The 25,875-nt window shown below is 41.1% G+C and overlaps 1 protein-coding gene across 3 annotated transcripts in view; it reads left to right on the top strand.

Moving 5' to 3' along the window:
• The window catches only part of PPP3CA (protein phosphatase 3 catalytic subunit alpha), a 334,427-nt gene that overhangs the window by 58,107 nt on the left and 250,445 nt on the right, over positions 1-25,875 (top strand). The window lies entirely within an intron of this gene.

Below are 25,875 nucleotides of genomic sequence, written 5' to 3'. Positions count from 1 at the left end.
AAAAAAAAAATTCTTTTCAAACCTGTGCTCCTTGTAAAACAAAAAAAAAATCAAAATCCTAAAAAAAAACCCTGCCACTTTTGTCTCCAGGCAAATGGGTAGAGCACACACCCCCTATTTACTTTTAGGAAGAAAAGAAAAAAAAAACCCCTCTGGGTTGGAAGACTGTGAATTTCCCTGCAGGAGTTAAGTACCCTGCCTCCAGGCAAAGAAAACCTGCAATTCACAAGATAATCCCCTTTTGTCTCTGCTTGGCCACAAAGCAGAGAGAAACCAAGCTGCTTTCAGTTTCAAAGCTGCCTTCTGGACTTCCTAAAAATTCCTTTTTAAAATCTGTATTTCTAGTTCAAAAAATCTCAACTGGATCTCAAAATGATTTCAGGTTAATCCCACCACTGTGCCACCATGTCAAGGTTCCTCCCCCACTCTGAACTCTAGGGTACAGATGTGGGGACCTGCATGAAAAACCTCCTAAGCTTATCCTTACCAGCTTAGGTCAAAACTTCCCCAAGGTACAAAATATTACCCCCGTTATCCTTGGAATGGCCGCTACCACCACCAAACTAATACTGGTTACTGGGGAAGAGCTGTTTGGACGCGTCCTTCCCCCCAAAATACTTCCCAAAACCTTGCACCCCACTTCCTGGACAAGGTTTGGTAAAAAGCCTCACCAATTTGCCTAGGTGACTACAGACCCAGACCCTTGGATCTTAAGAACAATGAACAATCCTCCCAACACTTGCACCCCCCCTTTCCTGGGAAATGTTGGATAAAAAGCCTCACCAATTTGCATAGGTGACCACAAACCCAAACCCTTGGATCTGAGAACAATGAAAAAGCATTCAGTGTTTTACAAGAAGACTTTTAATAAAAAATAGAAGTAAATAGAAATAAAGAAATCCCCCCTGTAAAATCAGGATGGTAGATATCTTACAGGGTAATTAGATTCAAAAACATAGAGAACCCCTCTAGGCAAAACCTTAAGTTACAAAAAAGATACACAGACAGAAATAGTTATTCTATTCAGCACAATTCTTTTCTCAGCCATTTAAAGAAATCATAATCTAACACATACCTAGCTAGATTACTTACTAAAAGTTCTAAGACTCCATTCCTGTTCTGTCCCCGGCCAAGACGACTACAGACAGACCCTTTGTTTCTCTCCCTCCTCCCAGCTTTTGAAAGTATCTTGTCTCCTCATTGGTCATTTTGGTCAGGTGCCAGCGAGGTTACCTTTAGCTTCTTAACCCTTTACAGGTGAGAGGAGCTTTCCCCTGGCCAGGAGGGATTTCAAAGGGGTTTACCCTTCCCTTTATATTTATGACAAAGTGGGTAGGAAAAGTTATTTTTTCAAATAGGATGATCTCCTGGTGGTTGAGGCTTTTTTTAAATGAGAAAGTCATGAGTTGTTTAGACGGTTGCAAAGAGTTGGGCAGGTGGTGCCTTTGCAAATAGATATGGTAGAATTTTGCTTCTGTGTATCATGTACATTTTTTTATTTAAACACACACACAAAATAATGGTCTTTGCATGTGCCAAAGCTTTGAAGCAGAATATTGCAGTGGGGATGAATTTATTACTAAGCTGTCACTAACATGACAAAATATAAGATATCCACTAATACATCATCATGAAATAATACCATGAATAATTAATTTAAAATGATCATGGTCAAAATGATGTGTAATCCATATGTGTGTGTTTGTGTTGTCTGTCTTGCTAACTTGTAAAATCCACTCGTTTTGCAATGGTCACCCTCTAATATGTGTAAATTAGACTCTTCAGTAAGTTTATTTAAATTTCTCCGTTGAAGATAGCACAACTGCACTAAAATGTAATACACTTAACATTTCCTTAATGGTGGAAGAGGTGGGATGTGCGTGTTTCTGTTTTTAGTTCTGCATGCAAACAGACACACGCACACAATTCTCAAGTATTTTTTCCTAAGCACTTGATAGAATGTCTAGTACCTTTAATTCTGCAATATAGTTGAGGCTGGAATGGTATGATGTGGAGTGTGAGATAGATAGCATAAGACTGAGAACAGGAGTGTACACTCAATAGAAAGTGAGAGATGACAAGGTAATGAATCAATAATGAATATACAAGCACAGTGTAGGTGAACATCTCCGTAGCAGAAGTACAGTAGCAAATCTACTAAGCAAATCTATTTTTGTATAGAGATTTAATTTTACCTTGAATTTGAGGTGTGAAATTCCCCGTGCTGTGCCTCCCCCCCCAAAAAAACAAAACAAAACAAAACCCTTCTCTCTCCACACTTCCTTTTTCTAGTAGAAGACGATAACCCAAGTCTAGGAAATTGGATTTCACCATGCAGATACTCATTTGAGTGGGAACTAGACAGAAGTTAATCTTTGATCTCTGAAGTTTAACTGCAAAGAGGGGAGTAGAATGGGGAAATGCCAGGATTCAGTACAACATTTTGGTCACTCTACAGTAGCAGATATGGGATTTCTTAGATATGAGAGAGCCCAGTGAAATCTGGACAATTGAAAGGGTGCAGCTAAATTTTAAAATTACTTGTAATAAGTATTCAAAACTGTGAGTGGGAGGAGCAAACCTGCAAATAGTATATCAAAGTGCATTGTTGAGAGACCTTTATTGTGGTTATGTTCAGAAAAAGTGACTCCATAAAAATTGCACTTTTTTCCCCAGTAGGTCAGCTCCATGTGCTGTTTTTCATAGTTGAATCAACTTGTTTTTACTGCTTAATCAAATTTTTTTTATTTATCTTTTTTAACTCCTTTTAGCACTGAAGAGCTAACAGGGGTCTGGGAAAGTTAGGTGTGTTCTTGGCTCAGAAATTATGATCAGAATTGTAAATGAAGTTCCAGCTGCAGAATCTTTACTGCTGGTGGTAAGTCAGCCAGAAAGAACACAGCTTGACTTTCAGATTCCAGGTGGAATTTTCAGTAATAGCAGTTACAGTTACAAACCATCCTTTTAGTTACAAACTGAGCAAATTTGTTCTGGAAATTGCAGAGATTCAATTATCATTCCGTTTTCAGAGTAGAACCACTTTTGAAAAAGTAGGTTAGTTATTGTCCTATTTTCTTAAAAGTTTCACTAACTATGAAGCATATTTCAGAACATGAAAGAAAGAACTCTCAATACTGATAGTGCTGCTGGATTAAGTTTTTAATGATCTAGGCAATTTTACACAAGTCTGCAAGCATAGAATGGGTTTCCTGTCTGCTACAGTTAGTGTGAACTATTGCAGAAGGAGGAACGAATGAACGATTGAAAAAGCAGTTATAGTGTATGATGTAAGTATAGTGTAAAGAAATATTAAACAGTATCATTCCATTACTACACAGAGGTGATAAAATTGCCAATGATGCAGAAAAGGCAGAGATGTTCAATACTCCTGTTCTGTATTTTGTATGAAGCTGGATGACGTATTCATATCCTATAATGATGGAAAATATATTTTCCAACAGTAACTAAGGAGGATGTGTTATATTTTCTTTGATAGATGCTATTTATTAAAACTCATAGGTCTGAATAACTTGCACCCAAGTATTCTTAAGTGTTTGCCAAAGGGTTCTCTTGGTCGTTTTTAATGATTTTGGGGGAAATTGAGGAAGCTTCAGAAATGAGCACAACCAGCCATGCATTTGTAGCACAGCCAATGTGAGGTCATGCATCTACAAACACCGATGAACTGTCAACATACTGTGACGCTGAATAGAATTATGTACATGGTGATAATTCCTAAACTATGCAAACTTTAAGTCTAAATGCAAATAACAATTTCTGAAACAACAAGGAATCCAAACAAGGCCATTTAATTCTGAACTCTGATGCACTGAACAGTTGAATGTATAAAATTTGTTTGTATTAAGACCTTTAAAAGCCAGCAATATCTAGTGTATAGTGTTTGGGTGAGGCTAGTTTCCATATCTGAGCCAACTGCTTTGTTGTTAGATTTAAGGTAAGATTTTCGGAAGCACTCTGTGCTGGCTGCCCTCCGCTCCTTAGTGATTTTGAACATTCCACTCTTAAACCAATGGATATCCTCTGCTCCCCTAACACTATCTGGGTACATTTGTTAGCCGAGCATAATATATCTTTTTACCTCTGTGAGAAAATTTTTGATAATTTAAACAGACAAAACGGGGAAGGTAATATTTGTCTTGATGGCGAGGCCTTCATTTATAACCCTGTTTGTTTTTCTCTGCTCAGGCACTGTGTAGTAGATTACTTCCTTGGTTACCTACCTTTCTCTTTCTGCAATTAGAAAGCATGCCAAAAATTGCATTGGTTTTAGTTGAGTATATTATTGGCATGAAACTGCTATGTAAAACGTGCAATACCACTTCCTGCAGGAAACTTGAAAGGATATCTCTCTGCATATATAAAAACTCTGAGATCACAAGATTTGTGAAGTGCTGAGCCATGGTGAATAATGCAGCTTTTATTAAGCCCATAAGATTTGCTTTTGTGACGCACTCTGCCCTTCTCAAAACATGGGCAACCGTTCCTGGGGAACCTCTATACTTGAGTTATAGGAAAAGGGTTCATTCCTCTTTTCCCCCTCCCCTCTCCTCCGACTTTTCTGTTGTTGCTTTGTTCCTTTTTCCATAGGTCTGTCTTTTTCTTTTTCTAGTGACTCCATTTTATTTTAATATTTTAAGATCAAAAGTGTTGATGCTTTGACTGGTTAAAAGGGGGCTACTGTTGCTTCTCACTAACTGATAGGAAGCTCTCCAGTTGCCAGTTGCTGACTCAAAGTGTAGTGGAGGTGACGGAGCAAGAAAGTGTACAGTGCTCACTTTACATTATTAATTTTAATTACAAATATTTGCACTGTAAAAAAGATAAACAAAAGAAATTGTATTTTTCAATTAATCTCATACAAGTAAAGGAAACAATGTAAAACTTAGAACCTACAAGTCCACTTAGTCCTACTTCTTGTTCAGCCAATCTCTAAAACAAACAAGTTGGTTTAAATTTATGGGAGAGAATGCCGCCCGCTTCTTATTTACAATGTAAGAACAGGCATTCATATGGCACTGTTGTAGCCAGCACTGTAAGGTACTTACATGCCAGATACCTAAACATTTGTATGCCCCTAATGCTTCGACTTGTAGATTGCACTGTCTTTTGGATATCTTTTTTACAGAGCAAGTATTTGTAGTTAAAAAAAAAAAATAAAGTGAGCACTATACACTTTGATTTCAGTTACAGTGCAGAATACAATTAATTTGAAAATGTAGAAACATCCAAAATATTTATAAATTTAAATTGGTATTCTATTATCGTTTAACAATGCAATTAAAACTGTGATTAATCATGATTAATTTTTTAAATATCACGATTAATTGTGATTACCTTTTTTATTGTTTGACAGCCCTAATACTTTAAAAGCAAAGAAAGATGGAAACAGTTGTTTGTGTACATAAATCCATCCATCATAATGTAATACGCACTAGTGTGTGAGAAGTAGCATGTGTGAGAATATCCACTTGGTGAAAACTTTAATTATTTCTATTTCAAATTATATGAGCTGTAATGTCAATTTCTGCTTGAAGATGTAAAGTAACTAAGGGGTGATCTTTTTCTAAGTTAACTTACCATATGGTAACGCCCATTGTTTCATGTTCTTTGTGTATATAAAATCTCCCCACTGTATTTTCCACTGCATGCATCCAATGATGTGAGCTGTAGTTCACGAAAGCTTATGCTCAAATAAATTTGTTGGTCTCTAAGGTTCCACAAGTCCTCCTTTTCTTTTTGCAGATACAGACTAACACGGCTGCTACTCTGAAAGCAGTAGTTATTGAGTGAGTGCTCCACTTTGTTTTTGACAAAGGAAAGATATACATTTATTTCAAGAAATGCTAAAGGATGCATGATAGAGTGTGAGTGGTTGCTTTCTTTTGTTATTTTTATGGACCTTTAAGTCCCTTTTCTAGACATTGCCCTGTAACCCTATGATTGTTTATCTTAAAGGGGCAAGCTAGAGCAGCTTCCTCAAAACTGGTCTTGTATCTTTCCTATTCTTGATATTTTGGGAATTCACATTGCCTGTGGTTGTAACAGCAGATATTTTGAGCAAGCTGCTTGCTGAAGTGGGACTTCCCACACTGATTATGGTTGCCAGGTGTCCGTTTTTTGGTGGGAATGCCCGGTCAAAAAGGGACCCTGGCGGCTCTGTTCAGCACTGCTGACCAGGCCGTTAAAAGTCTGGTCAGTGGCACGGCAGGGCTAAGGCAGGCTTCCTGCCTGCCGTGACTCTGCGCAACTCCCGGAAGGAGTGACATGTCCCTCCTCCGGCTCCTAGGCATAGGGGCAGCCATAGGGCCTCCCCACGCTGCCCCCACCCCAAGTGCCAGCTCTGCAGCTACCATTGGCTGAGAACCGTGGCCAATGGGAGCTGCGGAGGCAGCACCACTTGCAGATGGGGCAGCTCGCAGAGCTTCCTGGCTTCACCTCTGTGTGGGAGCCAGAGCAGGAACAGGCTGCTGCTTCTGGGAGCTGCCTGAGGTAAGCACCACCCAGAGCCTGCACACCTGACCCACTCCTGCACCCCAATCCCCTGCCCCAGCCCTGATCCTTCTCCTGCCCTCCGAACCCCTTGGTCCCAGCCTAGAGCCCCTTCCTGCACCCCAAAACCCTATCACCACCCCAGAGCTCGCACCCCCAGCTGGAGCCATCACCCCCCCCACCCGAGCCTTGATTCGCCTCTCGCCCTCTGAACCCCTCGATCCCAGCCCAGAGCCCCCTCCTTAACCTGAAATGCCTCATCCCCAGCCCCACGCCAGATCCCACACCTCCAGCTGGAGCCTTCCCACCCCACCGCGCTCCCTGCCCTAGCCTGGAGCCCCCTCCCGCACCCTGAACTCCTCATTTCTGGTCCCACCCCGAAGCCCGCACCCCCAGCCAGAGCCCTCACCCGCTCCCGCACCCCAAACCCCTGAGCCACCCCAGTGAAAATGAGTGAGTGAGGGTCGGGAGAGGGAGTGATTGGGGGCTGGGAGAAGATGGAGGGAGCGGGGGCGGGACCCACCTGCCCTGTGACTGTTTATCAGAGTGTTCTGTAAAGGTCTGTATTGATGTTGGGGTGGTGGAAATGGAGTTAGTACATCATAGTGAAATACAAAGAGGAAACTTCAATTAGTGTTTGAGATTGTTACGCAAATGTAAACAGTGTGTTGGTTTCTGGATCACAGGCATTCATCCAGTTAAGTGTTGATTGCATTGTTGTGGGTGAGGCCCTTTGATTTGGATTTAGGACTAAACAGACCACCTCCTTCAATTTATGTTTTGGGACTCAGGCTATGTCTACACTACAAAATTATGTCGAATTTATAGAAGTCAGTTTTGTACAAAGCGTTTTTATACAGTCAATTGTGTGTGTCCCCACACAAATGCTCTAAGTACATTTGGTCGGCATTTAGTTGGCAGAGTGCATCCACAGTACCGAGGTAACCGTCGACTTCCAGAGCGTTGCACTGTGGGTACCTATCCCACAGTTCCCGCAGTCTCCGCCACCCGTTTGAATTCTGGGTAGAAATCCCAGTGCCTGATGGGGCAAAAACATTGTCGCGGGTGGTTCTGGGTACATATCATCAGGCCCACCCTTCCCTCCGTGAAAGCAACGGCAGACAATTGTTTCGCTCCTTTTTTCATGGGTTACGCATGCAGATGCCATACCACGGCAAGCATGGAGCCCGCTCAGCTCACCGTCACCGTATGTCTCCTGGGTGCTCGCAGGCGCGGTACTGCATTGCTACACAGCAGCAGCTCATTGCCTTTTGGCAGCAGACAGTGCAGTATGACTGGTAGCCATTGTCGCCATACTCCAGGGTGCTCTTTTAGCCGACCTCAGTGAGGTCGGTCAGGGGCGCTTGGGCAAACATTTGAGTGACTCAGCCAGGTCATTTCCTTTTTAAGTTTTGTCTCATGGTGATTCAGTCCTGCCGGCAGTCCTACTGCACCGTCTTCTGACGATGGCCAGCAGTCATACTGCACCGTCTTCTGCCAGCAAGATGTATAAAGATAGATGAAGTGGATCAAAACAAGAAATAGACCAGATTTGTTTTGAATTCATTTTCTCCTCCCTCCCTCCGTGAAATCGACGGCCTGCTAAACCCAGGGTTTTGAGTTCTATCCTTGAGGGGGCCATTCTGTTTCTCCTTGATGCAAAGCCACCCCCTTTGTTGATTTTAATTCGCTGTAAGCCAACCCTGTAAGCCATGTTGTCAGTCGCCCCTCCCTCCGTCAGAGCAATGGCAGACAATCGTTTCACGCCTTTTTTCAGTGCAGACGCCATAGCATTGGGAACCTGGAGCCCACTCAGATCACTGCAGCAATTATGAGCACTATAAACACCGTGTGCGTTATCCAGCAGGATATGCAGAACCATAACCTGCAAGAAAAGCAAAACCAGGCGAGGAGGAGGCAACTGCAGCGCGGTGATGAGAGTGATGAGGACATGGACATCTCACAAAGTACAGGCCCCTGTAATGTGCACATCATGGTGTCAAATGGGCAAGTTCATGGCGTGGAATGCTGATTCTGAGCCTGGGAAATAAGCACAGAGTGGTGAAACCACATAGTGTTGCAGGTCTGGGACGATTCCCAGTGGCTGCGAAACTTTCGCATGCGTAAGGGCACTTTCATGGAACTTTGTGACTTGCTTTCCCCTGCCTGAAGCTCAAGAGTACCAAGATGAGAGCAGCCCTCACAGTTTACAAGCGAGTGGCGATAGCTCTGTGGAACCTTGCAATGCCAGACAGTTACCAGTCAGATCTACTGGGGGGGCTGCTGTGATCCAAGTATCCAGTGCAATCGCTGACGTTCTGCTATCAAGGGTAGTGATTCTGGGAAATGTGCAGGTCATAGTGGATGGCTTTGCTGCAATGGGATTCCCTAACTGTGGTGGGGTGATAGACGGAACCCAAGGCACCGGAGCACCAAGGCAGGTACATAAACCGAAAGGGGTACTTTTCAATGGTGCTGCAAGCACTGGTGGATCACAAGGGACATTTCACCAACATCAACGTGGGATGGCCGGAAAAGGTACATGACGCTCGCATCTTCAGGAACTCTGGTCTGTTTCAACAGCTGCAGCAAGGGACTTACTTTCCAGACCAGAAAATGACTGCTGGGGATGTTGAAATGCCTATAGTTATTCCTGGGGACCCAGCCTACCCCTTAATACCATAGCTCATGAAGCCTTACACAGGCAGCCTGGACAGTAGTCAGGAGCTGTTCAACTATAGGTTGAGCAAGTGCTGAATGGTGGAAGAATGTGCATTTGGGCATTTAAAAGCGCGCTGGCGCAGTTTACTGACTCAGTTAGACCTCAGCGAAACCAATATTCCCACTGGTATTACTGCTTGCTGTGCGCTCCAACATCTGTGAGAGTAAGGGGGAGACGTTTATGGTGGGGTGGGAGGTTGAGGCAAATCACCTGGCCGCTGATTACATGCAGCCAGACACCAGGGCGGTTAGAAGAGTACAGGAGGGTACAGTGCGCATCAGAGAAGCTTTGAAAACCAGTTTCATGAATGGCCAGGCTATGGTGTAAAAATTCTGTTTTGTTTCTCCTTGATGGAAACCCCCCTGGGTTCACTCTACTTTCCTGTAAGCTAAGCACCCTCCCCTCCCTGCTTCAATCACCACTTGCAGATGCAATAAAGTCATTGTTGCTTCACATTCATGCATTCTTTATTTATTCATCACACAGCCTGGGAGGGGTGGTGGAGGAGGGAAGGACAAGGCCACACAGCACTTTAAAACTTATTGAATGCCAGCCTTCTGTTTCTCGGGCAGTCCTCTGTGGCGGAGTGGCTGGGTGGCCGGAAGCCCCCCCCCCCACGTTCTTGGGCATCTGGGTGAGGAGGCTATGGAACTTGGGGAGGAGGATGGTTGGTTACACAGGGCGCTCTGTGTAGCGGCGGTCTGTGCTCCTGTTGCCTTGCCTGCAGCTCAACCATACGCTGGAGCATATGAGTTTGATCCTCCAGCAGCCTGAACATTGACTCCTGCCTTCTTTGAGCAAGCTGACACCACCTACCATCTTCAGCCCACCACCTCTCCTTGCGGTCAAACTGTGTTTTCCTGCACTCTGAGATTGTCTGCCTCCATGTATTTTGCTGTGCTCTGTCAGTGTGGGAGGACAGCATGAGGTCAGAGAACATTTCATCACGAGTGCATTTTTTTCGACTTATAATCTTTGCTAGTCTCTGGGAAGGAGAAACATATGCAGCTGATGGAGGAAAAAAAAGGGAGAATGGTAGTTAAAAAGACGCATTTTATAGAACAATGGGTACACTCTTTCATGGTAGACTTTGCTGTTACAACATTACATAGCACATGTGCTTTCATTACAAGGTTGCATTTTGCCACTTATTGAGGGTATGTTGGTTTGGTGTGAGAGATCACTCACACAGGGCCGGGCAGCAGAATTCGGCTTGCAGACAGCCATGGTAAGCCACAGTCTTTTGGCTTCTTTAATCTTCCTAAAATGTGGGAATGGTTTCAAACAGCAGCGCCCTCATTGCCCATATGAAGTAGCTGTTGGTTTGGCCATTAAAAATGGATTGGCAATTTAAAAGGAGGGGCTGTGGTTTCCGGGTTCATGTGCAGCAGAAACCCAACTAACCCCTCCCCCCCATACCCACCCAATTCTCTGGGGTGATGGCTTCACCCCTCCCCCCACTGCGTGGCGAACAGCAGGGAAGATTTCTGTTAAGCCACAGGCAAACAGCCCAGCAGGAACAGGCACCTCTGAATGTCCGCTTACTAAAACCACCCTATTTCAACCAGGTGACCATGAATGATATCACTCTCCTGAGGGTATCACAAAGAGATAAAGAACGGATGTTTGAATGCCAGCAACACCGGGACCATACACTGCAATGCTCTGTTCTGCAATGATTCCCGACTACGTGCTACTGGCCTGGCGTGGTAAAGTGTTCTACTATGAAGGATGGAATAAGGCTGCCCTCCCCAGAAACCTTTTGCAAGGGCTTCGGGAGTACATCCAGGAGAGCTTTATGGAGATGTCCCTGGAGGATTTCTGCTCCATTCCCAGACACATTAACAGACTTTTTCGGTAGCTGTACTGGCCGCGAATACCAGGGCAAATTAAACATGCTTGCTTTTAAACAATGTATAATATTTACAAAGATTCACTCACCAGAGGTCCCTTCTCCGCCTTCAGGGTCCGGGAGCCTGCCTTGGGTGGGTTCGGGGGGTACTAGGTCTCGGGTGATTAAACAGATCCTGGCTGTTGGGGAAACTGGTTTCTCCGCTTTCTTGCTGTAAGCTATCTACAACCTCCTCCTCATAATCATCTTCCTCGCCCCCAAAACCTGCTTCCGTGTTGCCTCCCACTCCTTGGACAGCATCAAAGCACAGGGTTGGAGTAGTGCTGGCTGCACCCCCTAGAATGGCATGCAGCTTATCATAGAAGCAGCATGTCTGGGGCTCTGAACCAGAGCGGCCGTTTCCTTCTCTAGTTTTTTGGTAGGCTTGCCTCAGCTCCTTAATTGTCACATGGCACTGCTGCGGGTCCCTGTTATAGCCTCTGTCCTTCATGCCATTGGAGATCTTTTTCAAATATTTTGGCATTTCGTCTTTTTGAACAGAGTTCTGCCAGCACGGATTTGTCTCCCCATACAGCGATCAGATCCCGCATCTCCCGTTCGGTCCATGCTGGAGCTCTTCGACGATTCTGGGACTGCATGGTCTCCTGTGATAATGAGCTCTGCATGGTGACCTGTGCAGGTGAGCTCGCCATGCTGCCCAAACAGGAAATGAGATTCAAAAGTTCGCGGGCCTTTTCCTGTCTACCTGGCCAGTGCATCTGAGTTGAGAGCGCTGTCCAGAGTGGTCATAACTGAGCACTCTGGGATAGCTCCCAGAGGCCAATACCGTCGAATTGTGTCCATGGTACTCAAAATTCGGCCCAGCAAGGCCAATTTCAGCACTAAGCCCTTTGTTTGGGGTGGAGTAAAGAAATAAATTTTAAGAGCCTGTTAAGTCGAAAAAAAGGGCTTCGTTGTGTAGACGGGTGCAAGGTTAGATCGAGATAACGCTGCTAAATTCGACCTAAACTCGTAGTGTAGACCAGGCCTTACAGGATTCATTATCTGCTATATTAATTGGGTGATTAAATTATTAATTTCAATATTTCTTCTAACTTGCCTATTTACCTTAATTTTGACCTGAATTTGATAATTGCATTGATGAGCCCTTAGTTATTTTAATACTTTATGGTTGGGTCCAAATAAATGTTTGCTGACTATGCATGACGTGCAAGGCCTAGTTACATAAACACTGCTCCTCTGACTGATTTCTAAAACCTAGTATGCTCTGAGTGCCTTGGGAGCGCTTACAAACTATTTAAAGGGGGGGATATTGATTCGTATGCACTACAACAATGAATACCTCTCTCTTTTTTGACTTTTTTTAAGATTCCTTGTCTTGGTTTTCAGCCGTTGTACTTAAGATTTAGTGCTTTTATTGTTTTTTATTGGAATAAACGAGCATGAATTTACTTAAACATACTGCCAAGTTCACTTAAAACAGACCTCTCATCAGAGTGCCCTTTCTGAAACATGGCCACCTGCTGAAAAGACCTTGTCTCTGAAAGAGTCTGGCCTTGTGGTATTCTTAAATCAGATGTTCTCAATGATACATTGCTACAAGAAATCTACCCAGAATGTTATCCCTTAGCAAAGCTATGTTTTAAATATCTGTTTGGTACTTTCTGCTCTTTGGAGTATCATGGTATCCATATCAACAGCCATTCTTTTTTATCTTGGCCAGAATCCAACATGACAACTGGCCATGCAGACTTGTCTTTTCTGTGGGGGAAGAAACTTCTCTTTCCAAAGTTGTAGTCACACTTCTAGAAGAGCACATATTGGTACCTCAAATATCTACTGCTATATCTAAGCCAAAATTCCTGGCATGGTTCCTCTATTTTAGAATTATTTCAGGAAAGCTTTTAGGTAAAGGTGTCATTCCCAGCTCACTCAGATTACAGCTGTTGGCACTGGGAACCCTTTTTCTGACAAAGGAATAGAGTTTAAGTGGGATCGCTGTGATTTTCATTCCTCGGAGGAGCTTCTGACAGCCAGTGGCTGAAATTTTTAATATGCTTTGTTTTGCTTTCTGAAATCCAGTGTTTAGTTTAATTTTGCTATCCATCTCTGGTAGGATCCATGCCAAAAATTAACCAAAAAGCTTCCAGATTTCTTAACATCAGATTAACAACCACATATTGTACATGTACGAAGATGGGAGAATATGTGTAGGTGTTTTGGTTTGTTTTAGCTCTTTACACAGAGAATAGTTAGCACCCAGTGTGATGGGTTGGATCACAGAAACCCCCTTGGGACTGCCAGCTGATATGCCAAGACTACTTCTGCCCCTACCTTCTCTGCCAGCTTGGGACTCCAGAACCCTGCCTGGTTGTGCCAGACACACTGCCGGCCACAAACACAGACCCAGGTCTGAACCACGTCCCACAAACTGCAAGCTTAACTGAAAGCATTTTAAGAAGTGTTCCTGTCTTTAACACTCAGATGCCCAACTCCCAATGGGGTCAAAACCCCAAATAAATCCGTTTTACCCTGTATAAAGCTTATACAGGATAAACTCATAAATTGTTCACTCTCTGTAACACTAATAGAGAGATATGCACAGCTGTTTGCCTTCCTCAGGTATTTAATGCATACTCTGGGTAATTAATAAGTAAAAAGTTATTTTATTAAATACAGAAAGTAGGATTTAAGTGGTTCCAAGTAGTTACAGACAGAACAAAGTGAATTACCAAACAAAATAAAATTAAAACACACAAGTCTGTGCCTAATAAAGAAAGAAAACTGAATACAGACAAAACCTCACCCTCAGAGGTGTTCCAGTAAGCTTCCTTTTACAGACTAGTCTCCTTCTAGTCTGGGTCCAGCAATCACTCGCACCCCCTGTTGTTACTGTCGTTTATTCCATTTTCTTTCAGGTATCCTTTGGGGGTGGAGAGGCTATCTCTTGAGTCAGCTGAAGACCAAATGGAGGGGTTTCCCAGGGGTTTAAATAGACTTTCTCTTGTGGGTGGACACCCCCTCCGTCCCCCTGTGTAGAATTCCAGCTACAAGATGGAGTTTTGGAGTCACATGTCCATCAATGACTCAGAACTTACAGGTAGCAGCAATGGTTCACACGCTACCTTGAAAGTCCTCAAGTAGACTTCTTATGTGGATTGGAGCCTTCCAAGATCCATTGTCTGTTAAGTGTTCCTTGACTGGGCACTTAATTTGCACATTCCTTTCTCAGGAAGCTGACCAAATGCTTTACTAAGGCTCCTTAGAAATCAAGCAAGAGTGTCACAGCTGATATTCATAACTTCGAACACAGAAATGATACATGCATACAAATAGGAGGAATAGATTCAGAAGATCATAACCTTTACAGAGATATGTTACATGGCATATGTAGCATAAAACATATTCCAGTTATGTCATATATAAATTCATAAGCATATTTCCATAAAGCTTTATGGGGTGTAACGTCACACCCAGTATTCTGCTTTCTTAGCTAAGATTTGTTCTTCCCTCTTGTGTTTGACTAGAGTAACTCAAGTAATCTTGTACCATTTGGTTGTGTTAGAATTTTGTACACGTCGATGCAGTTACCTTTTCATCTTTGCAAGATTGAGTGGGTAGCCTTATCTGTTATAAGGTGATTTGTAATAGACATCCCCTGCTAAGGGTGACAATATATACATTTTTCTATTTTTATTTTTCAGAAATTTTGTGTCGTGGTTTCCTTTTAAAAAAATTAATGGCTAATGATTATATGTTTTGAACATGCTTTCTCTTAATATGAAGATATATTAATGTTGATAAGCTCAAAATTGGACATTACTTCTATGTTCTGCTGTGTGCATGTGAGCCATCTACTCTACTGCTATGCTAAGTTCCTGTATATTTCAATATCTTGGTCATTTTCAAGAAGTTTATGCTCTTGAAATCACTGTTTAGTATTTAATTTTTGTTTATACCATACAAAAATAGTGTAAAGAAACTCTTGTGATACTCTGCTGGCTCAGAAAAGAACAAACAGAACAGAAGAAGGGCGGGATTTGCACGTTCATGAAGAAATGTTTTGGGATACATTAGAAGTAGAATTAGGAATTTGTGAAAGTATTTGTCTACTGTTAATGTTTCCTCTTGTCATAAAGATCCTGCTTCTGCTTGGGCATTTCTTTTTCACTGAACTCTGGTGGAAAATCTGGCCCAAAGAGTGAATTTTTTGTACCAATATTCTGTAACACAGATTCAAATACTGCCTCAGTCTTGGCATTGATTTGAATATATGTCAAATGACCTAAGTCTCTGGTTCTGCAGAGATGAAAGCATTACTTAAGGTTGACCTATTTTCAAAATAAAAAAGTTTCCACGAATGTCTCACTCTTTTAGAGTATCTCAAAATACTCGCGCTTAAAAGTTTCAGAGTAACAGCTTAAAAGTTTGCCATTCTGGGTCTTTAAATAATAATATTGTTGTTCAGTAGGAATGAAGACCCAAAAGGTATGGCATGCTATAACCTCATTCTTCAGTGATGCAGGTATGCCTATTAAGAGACATTAACTAACTAGGATCACGCCAGTATCGAGTCTACTGGTGATTTTTAAGCAGCAGTAAAATTTGTGACAAGGATTTAGACCCTGATCTAGCCTCAAAGCTGCATCTGTGGATCAGACTGTACCAGCACCATAAATTGAACTTGAATAAATGACGGTATCTTCATGTTCTTTTCTCATTTACCCTAATAGGTAAGATCAAGATACAAACTTTAACTGTTAATTTTTTAATTTCTCTGAAGCATGCACATTTTTGCTCAAACAAAAGTTAAAACATCAAAGTTATATTCTGGTAATAGTAATTTCAAGTTGAAATCTATTTACTTTTTTTTGTAAATAGGTTTTGAGTCTGTTTTTTTAATGATATTTGAAATTACCATATTTCTTTCAATAATAGAGCTGGGAATTAGCAAGTCTCATGGTTAATCATGCATTTCTAAACAAATACGTAAATCTCTGCCCAGTATTTGGCTACTGTACTATTTAATCTACATTCTGAAAAATTTATTAAGTAAAATAGTGCAAGATTTTTGCTTACCTACCTGCTCCTCAAAGATGTCTATGGTCTGTTCTTGTCTGTACTATAGTCAGAGGTGAAAGTAAGCCAGTATGCCCCGGTATGGCGTACCGGTAAGAGCTGGTGTGCCGTACCAGGACTGGCTTTCAGAGAGGGCAGTTTAAAGTCCAGGGGGTAGCGGCAGCAGGGCTGCGGCGGGGATTTAAAGGGCTCTGGAGCTCCAGCTGCTGCTACCCCCTCCTCCCCTCCCCGGGCCCTTTAAATCCCGGCCTGAGCCCTGCTGCCCGAGCCCTGGGGTAGCGGCGGCGGGGCTGTGGCGGGGACTTAAAGGGCCCTGGAGCTCCAGCCGCCGCTACTGCCCTAGGGCCCTTTAAATCCCCACCTGAGCCCTGCAGCCTGAGCCTCGCCGCCACTACCCCAGGGCTCGGGCAGCAGGGCTCAGGCCAGGATTTAAAGGGCCCCGGGGCGGTAGTGGCGGCTGGAGCCCTGGGGCTCCCAGCTGCCTCTGCAGCTGGTAGCTTGGGGGTGATTTAAAGGGCCCCGGGCTCCCAGCCGCCACTACTGTACCTCGAGCCCTGGCCCTTTAAATCAAGATTTAAAGGGCCTGGGGATTTGAGGCCACGCCTCTTCCAGTTGAGGCCACGCCCCCTGCTCAGGACTCCGGGGGACCGGTAAGTCCTCTAACTTACTTTCACCCCTGACTATAGTATCGATTTACACAGAAATTCTATTAATTGTTTGTTTGGAGAAAAAAGACAGACGCTTTGGAAATAATTCTGCAGCATTCAAGGCCTGTTATGAATTCTGCAGCTACATAAGTGTGCGTTGCTCTTCATTAGTCTTGGAAAGTTTCTCCATATTTTGGAATAAATGAAAGTAAAATATTTTCACTTGTATATAATGATAGAAACAGAGCTATGCTGATTTTATAGAAGAAGTGCTAAAATGATACTACGGGCTGTGCATTTCGCCTATACTGTAAATTACTTTCCTTTTCAGTTTTCTAAATATGTAACCTACTTTGTAAGTATTTGAATGAAGATCTAAATTCAATCTTCGCTTTTTAAAAGTGTTATTTTATTTTAAGATCATGGGAATTGCCATATAGGATTACACCTCAGGTCATCTTGTCCAGTATCCTGTCTAACAGTGACCAGTTCCAGCTGCTTCAGAGAATGTACAGGGCATCTCGTCATTTTCTTTAAGTTTTTAAAGAAATATTTTAAGGAAAGTGTTTTTTTAATGAAGAGCAAGTCCCCCCCACCCCCCATGTGCATTTTAACACGAGTAATCGAGCTAGATTATTATTATTGTTATAGGGCAATCTCTGTGCAAACATTACGAGTGTCAAAACACTGACGCTGCAGTAAGATTGCAAATTGAATATGGGATTAATCAAATAGTCTCTCATAACATTTTAGTTGCACGGATACCAAAGAAGTTTACTAGTGCACTTGAGAATTAGAATAATGTTGTATTTTATAGCTCTGTTTGATTATATTGAGCCAGGCAATTGTTTAACAAGGCCCCAAAAAGTAGAACTAGGAGTAATAAAACTATATTAATAAAAGCTGAACTTGGGCAAAAAACAACATGCTGTGAGATGGACTGTTAGACATTGGAATAGTCTTATGAGCAAAGTGGTGCATCACTTCAGACACTTCAAATCTATGATGAACAAAGCACTTGCGAATGCACTCTTGAAAACACTTCTACACGTGTAGCAGGATGAGCAGAAGAAATGACATAAAATAGTTCAAGTCATTAATGTTTTTATGTAGGAGTGAAGTTTTTAGTGATCTGTGTCTCAAAAACATGTTTAAATTTTCTAGGGGCCCTAATGTACCTCCTAATGGAAACTGTTGACCATAACTATGAAAATAATGGACTAAATATTGGGAGGGTTAAAAACCACCTTGAGAGTAATGGAATCATCGGCAATAAGCAGCATTGGTTTAAATCTTGCCAGAGAATTGATTTTTGTTTCAGACAGCATTGCAAAATAAATATATTAAGGGCATAAAGGACATGTTATATTTTAAACTGATTCTGCAAAGATTTATGCTCATGTCGAATTTTATGTACGTGAATAATTCCATGTACTTCAATGGATCTTTTTTTGTCTATAAATCTGGTCTACTCTTAAACTTCAGATTAACCTAGCTGTGTCACTCAGCAGCGTGAAAAATTCACACCCTTGAGCAATGTAGTTAATCTGACTTAACCCCCCACTGTAGACATGGCTAGGTCAACAAAAGCATTCTTCCATTGTCCTAGCTACAGCCGCTCAGGGAGGTGGATTAACTACAGCAACCGAAGGGGTTTTTCCATCTCTGTAGAGTCTACACTACAGTGGTACAGCTGCAGAACTGTAGATGTGTCTCTGTAAAGCCAGTAGTGTAGACACACCCGAAAACACTTAAGATATCTTCAATATTTATTAAAGGGATTACTGTTTAACAGTATATTACTTGGAAATTTCATTCAAACTGGCTTGGTTAAGTACATTGTTACATGGATGGAAAACTGTCTAAGAGACCATAAATAAATGGTAGTGATACAAGCCAACGTATTGAGTTGGTGGAAGGTATCTAGTATGCTAACACAGGATTTATTGTTAAGATGAGTCATAATTAACATCTTCTTTAATGAAGTGTAAGAGAGATAAACACATCAATGAACTTCACAGATGTTACTAAATTGGGAGGAATTCTTAACACCTGTCAGGACAGAAATAATACAGAGGAGCCTAGAGAGATTAGACATGGGTCATAAATATAAAGGGAAGGGTAAACACCTTTAAAATCCCTCCTGGCCAGAGGAAAAACCCTTTCACCTGTAAAGGGTTAAGAAGCTAGGATAACCTCTCTGGCACCTGACCAAATGACCAATGAGGAGACAAGATACTTTCAAAGCTGGAGGTGGAGGAGAAAAAAAGGTTCTCTCTATCTGTGTGTTGTTTTTGCCAAGAACAGAAAAGGAATGGAGTCTTAGAACTTAGTAAGTAATCTAGTTAGATATGCGTTAGATTCTGTTTTGTTTAAATGGCTGATAAAATAAGTTGTGCTGAATGGAATGTATATTCCTGTTTTTGTATCTTTTTGTAACTTAAGGTTTAGCCTAGAGGGATTCTCTATGTTTTGAATCTGATTACTCTGTAAGGTATTTACCATCCTGATTTTACAGAGGTGATTCTTCTACTTTTTCTTCTATTAAAATTCTTCTTTTAAGAACCTGATTGCTTTTTCCTTGTTCTTAAGATCCAAGGGTTTGGGTCTGTGTTTACCTATGCAAATTGGTGAGGATTTTATCAAGCCTTTCCCAGGAAAGGGGGTGTAGGGTTTGGGGAGGATTTTGGGGGGAAAGACGTTTCCAAGCGGGCTCTCTCCCAGTTATATATCTGTTAGACGCTTCGTGGTGGCAGCAATAAAGTCCAAGGGCAAAAGGTAAAATAGTTTGTACCTTGGGGAAGTTTTAACCTAAGCTGGTAAAAATAAGCTTACGGTGTTTTCATGCAGGTCCCCACATCTGTACCCTGGAGTTCAGAGTGGGGAAGGAGCCTTGACACATGTAGCATCAGAAAATGACAAAATGAGATTCATCTTGGGGAAACTGCAAGTTTTTAAATCTGGAGAGGAAAAAACCTAACTCTAATCACATGCACATAATAGTCAAGGGAGAGAAAAGAGAAGACAACATGTAGGGATGATAATGGCCAGCAAATTAGACATGAGTTTACTATGTCACATGACTGCAACGAAAGCCAATGCGACTTTTGATCTGTATATATAGAGGCATTGCATAAGAGATCTGAGAAGTGTCATCCCTTCTCAATGTGGCTGTGGTGGACCTGTCTCTGTGTAATACTGCCTTTTTTATGGGTACTGTTAAAAGAGAACTCTATCTGCATGTAAATAGTTGGTTAACAGATAACATGTAGTAGATGATGCTGCATATTATGTAGCATTGTTCATGTTCTGTTGTAGAATGGCTTCCTCTGTGCAGCCATCTACGTGGAGGTCTTCTACATTATAAGTAAAATCTAATGTGGAGGGATTTCTAAGAACAGTTAAAAGTAATCAAAAGTAATCAAGCAAATAACATGTGCTGTCAATGATTCTTTGGGCTTTGATAAAAAGTTAGTAACTAAAAAAGCTGAATATATGTAATTTAGATAGAAAAGGAGTGACTGTGGGAAGGGGACATAACTACACCTGTTTTGAAGAGTGTAAATCCAAATTGATGAATGAAATGAGAAATAACTAGGAATAGTAGGAAGAAATTCAGAAAATAGGGAATGTCTCAGGAAGAATTCCCGAGACTGAGATCTATTGGTCTCAAAGGACACTCTTGACACTTTTGAAATGGGAATGTACAAAAAATTAGAAAATGTACTGTAGGGCAGTCGTTCTCAACAGGTTTTAGGGAGGCCTCCAAGCAGGGCCAGCATTAGACTTGCTGGGGCACGGGACAGAAAGTCGAACCCCCACCTCATGGAGCTGAAGCCCAGGTCCCTGAGCCCCGCTGGCTGCGGCTGAAGTTTGAGCAGTGTAGCTGCGTGGGGGCCCCTGTGGCATGGGGCCCTGGGCAATTGTCCTGCTTGCTACCCTCTAATGCTGGCACTTGCTTTTATATGCAAAAAAACAGCTGTTGTGGCACAGGTGGGCCATGGGGGCAGGGAGGTGGCTCAGAAAGAAAAAGATTGAGAACCCCAGCTGTAGGGAACAAAAATCCATCGTTGACAGTCAGATGTTCTGGGTGATGTGATAGGTGTTTTGCATCTCTGACTTCAATGATTCTATTAAATACAGTTGAAATCTACTCTACAGGCTGGAAAACAATGGAAGGAGGATTTGTGAGTTGAGGAAGGGGATTTGAATAAAGCCTAATGTACAAAATGCAGCATAACAAAGTATAGTTGGATTTGAGGCACCAAGTCCAAAAAAAAACCCCCGAAACCCTTTAAAAATAGCTATTAAACAATTAACTGTGGGATACTAAATCTATTAAAAGAATATTTGTGTATACTTCTGAACCTAACAGTTTTTTTTGTTGTGATGATGATGATTATATATTTGCCAGTGAAATTAATAGTAAAAGGATCAATAAGTCTTCATTCTCTCTTTCCTTTATATTTAAATCTACATAAAGATGCAGTAAGTGGAAAATATGAATGTTTTAGTTAAAAACTATACAAATTGACTTTTTAGATGGGTTCATAACTATGGCAGTTGCATTTTTCCCCTCTGTTTCCTGATAGGAAAAAAGCTGTCATATCGTGTTTTTGCACACTTAAAATATGTGAACTATACAAATAATATGTCACTCTTTCCATAGAGAGAGGGAGAGAAAGTAGCATGTGCTATCTATTTTTAAATAAACCTCATCAACTCTGGAGTTTCAAGGTATTTCAGAAAATATTATGGGAAATATGAAGATACACATCTGCTTTACCATCGTTTTTGTAGATGGCCCAGTTATACTTTCCAGACACAAAATTCTGTAATGGAAAAATTAGGGTTGCTATGGTAACCTGTCTAACATATATATATATATATATATATATATATAAAAATTAAAATGACATGAGAACCTCTAGTTTTTTTTTAAAAATGAAATGATGAATAACAAATTACTTACACTTACAGAGTTTGTGCATTCATCTGTTAATGGCACAGACCTCTCAAACTGTACTGTAAATACTTCGATATCAATGTGAAGGCTAACCTGCAAGACATTCTTCGAATTCCATTCAAAACCTGTATCTTGCAAGCATATGTGTATATAGTGGCTTGGATATTTTTTAAAACAGTTTATAAATAGAGCTCATCAAGTAATGAGAACAATTGCATATGGATAATTTGACACTTGGGGAAGGGGGAAATTGTCTTAAATATTAATAGGTTTCAGAGTAACAGCCGTGTTAGTCTGTATTCGCAAAAAGAAAAGGAGTATTTGTGGCACCTTAGAGACTAACCAATTTATTTGAGCATGAGCTTTCGTGAGCTCACGAAAGCTCATGCTCAAATAAATTGGTTAGTCTCTAAGGTGCCACAAGTACTCCTTTTTTTTAAATATTAATGGATATTATTCCATCAGCACTGTTTGTAGGTATATTTTCTCTGTGGGTTCAGCATTAAAGTTACTAGGGGAAAGTGTAAAATTAACACCTTATGTTTGTGCATTGTGGATAAATGCATGTGAACTGTCAGGGTAATACGATAATTATGTAATAATTATGATATCTATATTTTCTAATAAAAAGAAAAGGAGTACTTTTTTGGCACCTTAGAGACTAACAAATTTATTTGAGCATAAGCTTTTGTGAGCTACAGCTCACTTCATTGGATGCATTCATTTCCACTGAATGCATCCGATGAAGTGAGCTGTATCTCACGAAATCTTATGCTCAAATAAATTTGTTAGTCTCTAAGGTGCCACAAGTACTCCTTTTCTTTTTGCGAATACAGACTAACACGGCTGCTACTCTGAAACCTGTCATATTTTCTAATGCTTACGTATTTTTAATTGTGCCGGTAAAAGGATTTACAACTAAGTAATGAAGGTTTTTTTTATCTGAAAACTTATTTTTAATGGGAAATATTATGCATTGCAGCATGTAAATAGATATACTGCGTCCATAATACTCGTGTCAATTAAGTGTCCTGTGCATAGGGCTTTATGCAGGGCAAGGGATTTGTGTAATAAATTAAAACAAAACCATTTTAATTCTTCTATTTTTGGTTCTCCTAGTTTAGACACATACCAAAAATTTCAAAATGGAGTAATTATTAACAACTTTGAATGCCTAATCTACCAGATTTATTTCAAACATTACATAAAATTATATCTGTACCCTATAAGTAACTGCTATAATTTTGGTTGATAATGCACATTTGCTTTTATGCTGAACAAAAAGATTTGTACGCCTGCTTTAATGGAAAGAAAAGGAGTGCTTGTGGTACCTTAGAGACTAACAAATTTATTTGAGCATAAGCTTTCGTGAGCTACAGCTCACTTAGTCGGATGAAAAACTCAATGTGATTTTAACTTTGGAGCTGGTAAAGACGCCTCTGTAATAAGCAGAGATTGATGGTTGGTATAAACATTCCTTGAACAAATCTTCTGAGCATGACATCCCATGCCTTAAAATAACTCTTGGGGTTGAGAAGAAAGAAATTAATAGCAAGGTGAAATTTTATTTTCTGCAACTGTTTAAAGGGATCAAGTAGCTGCCACTTGGATAGGCATTCCTAGCACTCAAATGGTTAAGGCCTAGGTTCTGCACATATTAAAGTTAAGCATATGCATGCATATGTTTGAAGAATTGGGTCCTATATGGGTTTGAAGTCAAATACTTATTTCTCCTTCCTCAAACTATGTTTGAGTAGAAATAAATTTATGGTTAGAAAATTCTGAGAATTTCTAAAAGTAATTTTGTTCCATATACTGTATGCATGTTGGGAACGGCGTGAACAACTACGAGTACTACTTTCATTGGAGTGAACAGCTGACTTAAATGATGTATTAGCATGTGCCAACTCTGTTTCTCTGTGAAAAATGTAAATATATGGTCTAGGAAATGGTACTTGTGGATTTGTATTCACCCTGATAATGACACTTGGACCTTGTAATATTAATAAGGAGTGTACATTGGCAGCATTTCTATTTTACTTGATAGATAAATGGTAAATTTCCTTTTAATTAGTACAGATGCACATCTCTGAGGGGAAAATATAAACTAAGGTTAGCCTGATAGAACATTTGCTTGACAGTTCTGACTTCTCTGCTGAATATTCTGTCCACAATGAACACTTAATGAGTCTTTTTCATTTAGAAGATAAACGTAATGTACGGTACCGATAAAATTTATTGCATGTATACTTACGTTCTGTCCACTAGTTAATAGTAGCTGTAAGCCCATAACTAACTTGTATAATAAACCCACTTTAACAGATGATGTTTTTTAGCTAGGGTATTTGTTTTAGAACAGGCTAAACTGACAGATTCTTCTGGTTTTCCCATTAGCAATTCTATCATGAAAAATCCTGGCTTTTCAGTGTTCTAAAAGACCTGTTTCTGGCTTTAGCCAATTGTGAGATGTTGGCCAAAAAGCTGACTGTGACCCAGTCTGAATGTTTCAATAGCTGGGGGAAATGTGGCGGGGAGAATTGTTTTTTGTGACAGGCTCTTAGGGTTGGGTGTTTTATTTTTTTAAAGACAGCTGTGTAGAGTCTCCAGAAGTACTGCGTTTCTGCGACATTAATCCTCTGACTCTTTGCTACTGTACCTCCCCATCTCCGCTGCTGCAAGAAAAGGGAAGGAAAGAGGTCTCCATTACTCAGCCACAGCCTCTTCTTTTGAGTGCACCACAACTATGAATAACTTCAGTACTTGCCTCTGTTACAGCAGTGTGATCTTGATGTGATTCTTGATTGCTCTATTGCTGCCCAAAAGGTTCTGAATATTAACGGGGCAGCTGGTAATGCGAGTCTCATAGAGCTCTGTTCCACCAGTGTTGCTGTAATGGACAGCCAGATGAGCTGATGTGATGCATAACCTGTGTGTGTGTGTGGTGTAAGCTTGGCAATTGACTGCCTGATATTTAACCATGTTTAATGACTATGAACACTTCTCTCATCCCACTCCCTGTGCCAAATCCAACATGTCCACCTGCATGAAGGTTAAATATTGTCAGATATTCCAGCAAGAATGCCCTGATGTAGGCAGCAGCCTACCTTTTTGATTGCATCATGGTGCAATCTGTTACCAAGCCTAATTAAATATCTTGATTGCTCACTTTAGTACTTGCTAATACCACCTGCTGGGAAAAAAGGTGAACCAGTTGAAAGTGTAAGAGCTCATGAGTATACATGGTGGTTTAGAACAGGGGTTCTCAACCTTTTTCTTTCTAAGCCCCCCTTCCCCAAAAATGCTGTAAAAACTCCACAGCCCATCTGTGCCACAATAACTGGTTTTCTGCATATAAAAGCCAGGGACCGTGTTGGAGGCAGCAAGCAGGGCAATTGCCTGGGGCCCTGCAAAGCTACGTTGCTCAGGCTTTGGCTTCAGTCCTGTGTGGTGGGGCTCAGGTCCCTGGGCTTCAGCCCCATGCGGTGGGGCTCTGGCTTTCTGACCTCGGCCCAAGTGATCAAATGCTGGTCCTGCTTGGCAGACCCCCTGAAACTGGCTTGTGGCCCCCTAAAGGGCCCCGGACCCCTGGTTCAGAACCACTGGTTTAGAAAGCATGTTAAATTAAACTCTCTGAGGTAGGAACTGGGTCTTTTATTCTCTAAACTGACAAAACATACAAAAATTAACTCCGAAGGGAGTGGGATGAGAGAAGTGTTCATAGTCATTCAACTTTCTTCCCCAACACAAAGGATGCACAGCCATTAAACTGCTTGAGGAGTTGGCTTGCTGCTTACCTAGCATAAGTGCATTTAAAAATAACTCTTTTCTTTTATAGTTGATATGTATTTGTTTAAATTCATATTTCTTTTCTTTTGTAACTGTTCAGTCTTGTATTATGTTCACATTTAAATGCTAACCTAATGTTGCTGAAAACAGAAATAATTTAATTTTTTAGAACTTAATTTTGTTGTGCCTTGCATTTTTTTTAATTAAAATAACTATTAAGTAACTTTTTTTTTCTTTTTTTTCTTTTGTAATTAGTCCTTAATATCTAAGGCTAAGCCTACTGGATACCACAATGTCTTACTCTTTCCTCTTT

Source organism: Lepidochelys kempii, chromosome 4, assembly GCF_965140265.1.
Source record: "Lepidochelys kempii isolate rLepKem1 chromosome 4, rLepKem1.hap2, whole genome shotgun sequence".
Classification (NCBI taxonomy): Eukaryota; Metazoa; Chordata; order Testudines; family Cheloniidae; genus Lepidochelys; species Lepidochelys kempii.
The sequence above is the reverse complement of the archived record's forward strand: the minus strand, read 5'-3'. Positions and strand labels throughout refer to the sequence as shown.